Below are 8,224 nucleotides of genomic sequence, written 5' to 3' on the forward strand. Positions count from 1 at the left end.
GATCCCAGGAACAACATCAGACATCTCAGTCCAGAAATGTGCAGTTCTAGGCACAGCCAAGATACTGCGCAGAACCCTCAAGCTCCCAGGCCTCTGGTAGAGGTCGGTAGCTCAGAGGATGAAAGAGACCACCCGCGGAGGGTGAGAAGGGAATTATTTTGTGTGTGTGTCTGTGTCATGGGTTTTACTGATTTAACCCACATGCAAGAACACCATAGGAATATGATGAAAAAATACAAATGTTTATTGCAAGAAACAGATTTGTTCGGGGTAATTCGGGTCCAGGGACTGAACGGTAGCATACGGCTCACTGAGGAAACAAGAGGGGAGATGGTGAGTTCAAGGTCGTGGGTAGGCTGAGGACTTGCTGACGGTAAGTTTGAAGACTTACTTGAGTTGTGTTAGCTAATGACGTTGGAGGGGTAAAGTTGGTCCAGGGGTTCCTTGGTCTCTTGAGATTCTCTTTCAGGTTGGTCTGGAGATCGGAGGAAATTACTGAGTGGCAGACTGAGTGAGTAGGAGTGGCGGCATCGGAGGGCGGACAGGTAGGCTGACACTTGAAGGCGGCAGAGGATCGGTGGAATGACCAGTCAGAGCTCAGGGATTGGAGGCAGATAACAACTGATACAGGTGAGTCTGGAGACTCGGGCATCTATGGGGTAGTTTCCTGTGACGTCTCGAGGGAAGGACTGGAACTAGCACCAGGTCCAAAGTCGGGTACTCCTGAGAAAAATAGAGGCAACAAAAGGTATTACTTTCAGATCACTGGGAAATAATTCGTCAAAACTCAGCGGAAATTCAGAGGGGCTAAGTGGTACCATCACTGGTCAACACTCTGGTGTCGAAGTACCTGTGTTCCACCCTTCTTAAGCAGCAGGTAGCGAGGTGATAGATCTCAGGTGTGAGGATGACATCATGGAAGTAAGGCAGTTTCCCTAACACTCACTAAAGAGTTCCAAAGAACAAAAAGCAATCCAGTCCAGTGTTGATTTCTAAATTACCACTAACAGTAACTCAGTCTAGTGTTGATTTCTGATGTTCAAAACATTACTAGCAGGTGGAATGTTGATTTAGAAATCAACATCTGATGTTGATATTTGTGACATCACTTCCGGGAAGGAGCAACAAGTAGGGTAGGGACTGCAGCATGATTTTAGTGACATAGTGAGTGTAAAATATTGAATAAAATGTTGTGCTACACGACTGGCTTTATTTTCACTCTTATATTTAACTTTATGACACACAAAACTACAAATTAATCGTCCTTATTTTCTCCAGGTGCATTCTGAGTAAAGCTTGTCACCAACGTCATCATCAGTCAGTTGGCAACATATGGCAAACTAGCTAGAGCATTTCTACGGATTACGTTGACATGTTTTGAATTTATGTTGTTTCATCATTAGTGCAGCAGTATAACGTATTGTCTGGAGCTTATAACAAGGTAAGTTCCATGTTAAAATTATCATATTTTTGACAATTTTTTATGGAGGCATTATTTTTCCGTTTACGCAAGAGTATCGATTCATATACATAGTTCGCTTAACATACGTTTATTTGTTTGGATATCACGATACGACTGTTTATTATCTTAACCGAACATTAAAACTGTCAGGAAAATCTGGAGGCCATTTGAGTTAACATTATTTAGCTGTGGAGGTCATTTTCTTTAGTTTTTGGCTGTAGACTGCAAAATTGGGGAGTGGCTGTGCTGGACCATTGGCTTGATCTATGCCACAGGCGTCAAACTCCAGTTCTGGAGGACCACTGTCCTGCAACATTTAGATGTGCTGCTGCTGCACCACACCTGGATACAATAATTAGGTGATTAGCAGTACTCTGGAGAACTTATCTACACAATGAGGAGGCAATTGAGCCATTTGACTCTGGTATTTTGTACCTCTGGCATATCAAAAAACTGCCAACATGTTTCTTTCTTTTAGTGTGTCATGTTGGTGACTGAAGCCTGCTATGATGACTTCAACACATTTCTTCAGACAGGTTGGCACAACAAAATTTTCAGACAGGTTGGCACAACAAAATGTTTTCTATAAGCTGACTAATTTCTTTAGTAATTATTTCTGACTTTTTTATGCTTTATCTTGTAAACCGGGTGGACAGAGTAATTTGAATGAATATGACGGTGACACACACAGGTGAGTCTGATTAGTTTTGTTCACACTTCTTTTTAAAATATTTATTATCCTAATGTCTCTACTATATTTCCTGTTTTTCCTTCCAGGGTGGAAGTCTTCCTCCTTCATGTTGGCGAAAACAAGAGCAGCACCAAAGACACTTCACCATCAGTGATCACAAGACCATCCATGGTCGCTTCCAATGAACTTTCAAAGCACACTTCACCTTCATTGCAAAGTACCATGAATGTATGACCTTTGTTGTATAATGCTGTCAGTGCTGTTTATGTTGTTTTGAAATAAAAGTAGATTACATACTGCAACTGGTGCTGGTGTTTTTGTAGCATCTAATGTGGCATGTCTTTTAAAATGAATTTGGGGATTATTGATGGCCAGTAGTTTCTGGGAAAAAAAAGGTTTTAATTGCTCTAGTGGCTTTTATTTGTTAGTAAATTGACAAAAAAAAGTGAGTAATGAGAGAAGGGCAAGACCGGGAAGCGAACCCATGACCGCTTCATTGAAAACTAGAGCCTCGATATGTGGGTTGTGCTAATATATACTTTACATTGTTCTGTGTTATGTTAACACGGAACAGTGTATTTTGTCAAAAGTGTTAACTTTTGACAAAATACTAGTGTTGAGTAAGTCAACACTGATGTGTGTTTAATTTCAACTACTGTGAGTGTTGATTCAACTATATCAGAAATAAAACTTTCAAAAGTGTAATTTCTACACCATCCAGAGTGGACCAATATAGACACTTTCAAAATGTTGAATTCAACTCCGTAGGAGTTGATGGAACACTTCCAAATTTGCTGTGTGGTCTCTCAATGCAATTGATCAAATTTTCTCTACAAGATACAAACAACTCAACGAGAAGACTGGGCACAGGAGAACCCTTTTGTCTTGCCGGGACACACCCGACGGCATTCACCTTGGATTTATTCATGACAACAGGATTTCTGCTGTTTGGAGCTTGGGGATTCCTGGCTTAATGACAAATTTGTGATGGACTTGGGTGAACTAGCGAACATGCAGGCTGTTGGTGTGGACAGAGACGTAAGTTGGATGCGAGTCTTGCTGAGACTCACAGCCCAGCTGAGAACTCCAAAACTCACTAATGGAATGGAATCAATCATGGAGAAGTTGTTAATTTTGGTTCAGTGGAATGGCCAAACTTATTTGGATAATTAGGAACTGAGATCTGCTGTTGAGACTTTATGGGAGATTGAAAGTTATAATCTACCCGACCTAAGACATTTTGTATCTGAATTGACTTTCCCTTTTTACCTTCTATTTGCTGCATATTTCCAATCACCTTGAAGATATTTAAACATAACACTCCTTCCCACCTCAACCCCTCCTGTTATCCATACAGCTGTGCAGCTGAGCGCTCCCAAGGACATGCCTTGATAACATCTTATCAGACTTCTGCTGGGAAGCTGAGCAACGTGGTTTCATGGCCCTGTGATGAAAGGGTTATGTCTTTGTTTTGACCGAATGTTGCTATGTGCCCTAATGTGTCCTTTCCTCTTTTTATTTCATTACCCTTTTATTATTTAGAAACTGTGGTTTGAGCGCACGCTCAGAGCGTCAGTAATATAATAGCGCTGCATAAATCATAAGATATGGCGACATGTAAAATAAGCAGCGCTTCGCTTTCACAGACGGTGGGGACTTCGTCCAACTTTTAGCATCACTTGTAAGGAAAGCTTAAAGAAAGGTAAGATCTGTGGACGTGATGCTAGCAAAGCTAGCTGTACAGAGACACACATGTTGCATCTACGATGGGAAAAAAGTGTCACTCATGCGCTGAATTATTGTGTGGAGGTGTTGACTGAGGTGTCGCACATATGGGACAACGCTGTGACCAAGGTGCAATAGGAACGATCCAATTCTTCTGGACGGATCTTGACTAAGTCCTATAGGACTGAAGCCTCACTGAGAGCCGTTCTTTGTTCTTGTAATGCTCTGCGTACACTGCAGTAGCTATTTTATTTCATTAAAATATATTTATATTTATTTAATTGGCGAACAAATAAAACAAGAACGTAAGAATACAGAGCATGCTCATTGCTCTTTGTTTTCGTCACATGTCATGGTGGGAGACATGGAGGGATTATAAAACAGTCACGGTGCTCCTTCTGCTTGGTTATTTCTTGCTTTTTGGGCCTTGGACAGTGTTCATAGTTGAGTGTTGTTAATTGCTATGTTTAATGGTGTAGAGTTGTTATTTCTGACATGGGCAATATGGCCAACCGCCCAGGGCGTTATTTTTTTAGGGATGGCAGGAGACCTCTGCGGATTGTGGCACAGAGATGAGAGCAAAACAGAATGAAGAAGAGTTTGAATTGATACTGGTTAAATTTATTTCAGCTCTAAGTATTTAATATCTAGGTGTTTTTATGGGAAAGTGGATCTTTCAGATCAGTTTGATAAGCAATTTTGATAGGTGCACTTAATGTTATTGTCATATAGCACGGGGTGCTGGTCTTGATTTTCTTGGGTTCGGTGCTCTAGACTACAACTCTGCTACTTGGCTCCTTGGTTCCATGTCCTCCCCTGCCAAACTAAACTATGTTACTGAGAGTAAACACAACAAAAACATGCTTTATCTGTGGCATTGTTCATTAAAATGGCACATTTCTAATGTATTAAAATTAAATACGATCGGTTCACTTAATGATATTGTATTAGGGATTAGGTAATGCATTCAGCAAGTACTTTTACTTTTAATACTTAAGTGTTTTTAAAAGTCAGTACTTTTTTACTTTTACTTAAGTAAAATGTTAATGTGGTACTTTTGCTTTTACTTGAGTATGTTTTTGTCTGTGTATTTGTACTTTTACTTAAGTGCATTTTTTGAGTATTTTCTCCACCACTGCTCATTACTTTTACAAATTTAGAGCATACTTAGAAAGTCCAGAGGGTACTTACTTATACTTATCTACTAACCCAGACGTCGAGAGGATACTTACTTACACTTATTTAGCAACCCAGAACAGGGATTAGAACAAACTTGGAATCCAGAAAAACTACCTTCGCAATTACTTTTTAGACTCCTATTCTTCCAACCCAGAAAAGGAATTAGACCGGGGAATACTTACTTATTCTTATCTTCCAACCCTGAATGGAGTATCTAGTTTATATACTTTGGATTAGACTGCTTTTTAAACTCCTGTTCTTCCAACCCAGAAATGGAATTAGACGAGAGGATACTTATCTAGCAACCCTGAAAGGAGCACCTAGTTTACATACTTTAGATCAACAAGATTCTTTTTCTTCTTTTCTCTTTCCTTTGGTTTATTTTGTTTGTATTTTCTTTTAATTCCTGTAAAGCACTTTGTATTTCCTTGTTGATGAAAATGTGCTACATAAATAATAAAACATTACTTACTGATTGATGTTAGTCGAGTTATGACCACTGAAAACCAACCAAGCAACACTCATGCTGAACCGTGACCTGCATAAAGAAACAGGGAAAAGAGTCTCCTTTTATACTCCACACTCCTGTAGAGAGTTAATTGGATGCCAGGTGTTCTCAATCCTAGAGGGCATCTCTGGTGAAAAACAAATACACCGAGTATGTTATATTTTAATATATTTAAGCATACTTTAAGTCAGACTAATCATGAGTATACTTCAAGTTCACTTAGGATTAGTTAACTTAAAGTGTGACATTTTGGAACAACTAATTTTGTGCTTAGTGTATTTTAATAGTATTTAAATTGTATTAAAGCACAATTTAAAGTATACTAAGTGTACTTTCACATACTTTTTTGGAACAACTTAAATTACACTTAGTATACTTTAAATATATTGCTTTTTTGTAATATGAACATGCTTGATTAGTATATTTTGAGTGTAGTATTTTTGTGATTGAATTACATTTAAAATATATTTAGAATGTATTTTAAGTGTATTGACATTACATATTTTACATATTAGTGTGATTACAGTATGCTACAATTACACTTTTGGTTTCTTATAATTGCTAATAAAGTACACTTTTTAGTTACTTAATGTCTTATTATTCTGCTTTGCCACTTTGTACATTATATGCTTCACACACTACAGTATTGCAAACACATCAAGGCTACCAGAACACAGAAGGATTATAACACACTTTCCAGGTGAAAAATTACATTGTGCTTCCAATATATTCACATTTTGCTAACACTTTATTTGGTAACGCATTCGAGCATACATATATATGTGTGTGTGCGTGTGTAGGTGTGTGGGTGCGCCTGTGTGTGTGTGTGCGTGTGTGGGTGCGCCTGTGTGTGTGCGTGTGTATGTTCATGCCAGACATGTCCCATCCTTTATCAGCAGAATCCAGACTTGGTGAGCATGACATTTCAGTTTAGAAACAGCCACCAGGATCCAATCATTCAGGCACCTTCTCAGTATTTGGTACACACCTCCAAATGTACAAGTTTCAGAGCAGACATATGAGCAGCCTAACACGCATACCAGCACTCTATTGACAGATGAAATGCAGCATCATTTTGGTGTGTTTATAAAATGGAAATGGAACAACAACTGAGGTACAAAAAATAATACTGTACCTTAATACCTTTGGATAATTTTCTGATTTATTTTTTATCATTTCTACCCAGGTCTGTATTGTGATGGTGTTACCTTTGATATTGTAACTTTGGAGCATGGCTATATTTGGAGAAAATGGTGAGTTTTCATAATCTGATAGATCTGGAGCAACATGGAGAGGGCACATTCTGCCAAGTCAACATGTAACAATCTGGCAAACTGCTTTTAAACAAAAGCTGCCATTTTAAAAGCTGCTTAAGTGATCACAGTTATGAAGCTAGTTTTTTGCACTTTTTATACAGCAATTGTACATTTCTCCATATACATACATGTTTTTCTGTTGAAATGGAAGACAGTTAAGTCCAAAATTATTCATATTGCTAATTTCATCCAAAGTAGAAATTTGTTTTTGATTGGAAATGAGACAGTAATCTATCAAAATGTTACAAAACATTGTAAAAGTGGTGTCAATATTTGAATAAATAATATATGTTATTTTGTGCTTACGAAATAACTGCTGTAAAATTTAAATATGATTCACAATGAACTATTGCATAAGCAGACATGATTGAAATATTATTCCCAATATTAGTTTTAATGACAGATAATTCCTGACAGACAGAATTGCTTTACTGTGTATGTGTATGGAAAGGTTTCTGGAGGTGTTGAGGTACATCTCCAATACATGTAAAATAGTTTATACATCTCTAAATATCTGTATCCAACTATCGGCCATATATAATGTCTGTGTTTTCTACAATGCCTAAAAACAATTAACAGTTAAATGAGAAAGTGATTTGCTGGGATCAGGTTATGGTCCTCTTCAGGACATTAAACTTTCCCAGTCATAATAAATGTTAGTGTGTTAGATTAGTGTGCTATATTCTGGACCCACATCCAAAGTACGGGTGAATGGATACTCCTCAAATAAATTTGGTTTAAAAAGAGGAACTAGGCAGGGATGTCCTCTTTCACCTCTACTATTTGCCATCAGTATCGAGCCCCTGGTGGAAAGAATACGGTCAGACCCTAGAATCTGACCGAGTAACAGCAGGAGGAGTCACCCATAAAACCTCATTGTATGCAGATAACATTATTCTGTATATTTCTAACCCTCTGAGCTCAATCCCTAGGCTTATGACCAGTTTAAAAGAGTTTGGAGAAATCTCACGCTATAAAATTAATGAAACCAAGTCTGAAGCTATGATGTTGATGGGCAAATGGCCTACAGGCTTAAATAAAGAAGTCACCTTTAATTGGTCCAAGAGGGGATTCAAATATGAATTGTGTGATGATTACACCACAAACCTTGCATATATTTAATGGAAATTATGGTAGCTTAATCGCACAAATAAAATCAGACCTGACTAGAGATTCTTCCTCTGTCCCTTTTGGGCAGAATAGAAACCCCCACAATAGAAATTATGGGAGTAAATGAAGTTACTCCCACAATTAATGTATTTATTTCAGGCACTACCTATTTGGATACCTGCCCCCACTTTTAAAATTTTGGATAAAATTATTAATAACTTTATTTGGCAAAG

At 38.0% G+C, this 8,224-nt stretch overlaps 2 long non-coding RNA genes across 3 annotated transcripts in view; one reads left to right on the forward strand and one right to left on the reverse strand.

The window, feature by feature from the left end:
• Positions 1-210: 210 nt before the first annotated feature.
• LOC107835000 (uncharacterized) lies at positions 211-5,597 on the reverse strand. Its single transcript, XR_001660822.1, has 3 exons — positions 5,530-5,597; positions 392-723; positions 211-310 (listed from the first exon to the last, which is right to left on the reverse strand). It is a non-coding gene; the product is annotated as an uncharacterized LOC107835000 (long non-coding RNA).
• A 919-nt stretch (positions 5,598-6,516) lies between these two features.
• The window catches only part of LOC103132039 (uncharacterized), a 7,174-nt gene continuing 5,466 nt past the window's right edge, over positions 6,517-8,224 (forward strand). For both annotated transcript variants that reach the window (XR_001660821.1, XR_475478.2), the window contains exons 1-2: positions 6,517-6,679; positions 6,752-6,818. This is a non-coding gene — a long non-coding RNA (uncharacterized LOC103132039). The remainder of the gene's footprint in view (positions 6,680-6,751; positions 6,819-8,224) is intronic.

Source organism: Poecilia formosa, unplaced genomic scaffold (assembly GCF_000485575.1).
Source record: "Poecilia formosa unplaced genomic scaffold, Poecilia_formosa-5.1.2 Scaffold907, whole genome shotgun sequence".
NCBI classification, from domain to species: domain Eukaryota; kingdom Metazoa; phylum Chordata; class Actinopteri; order Cyprinodontiformes; family Poeciliidae; genus Poecilia; species Poecilia formosa.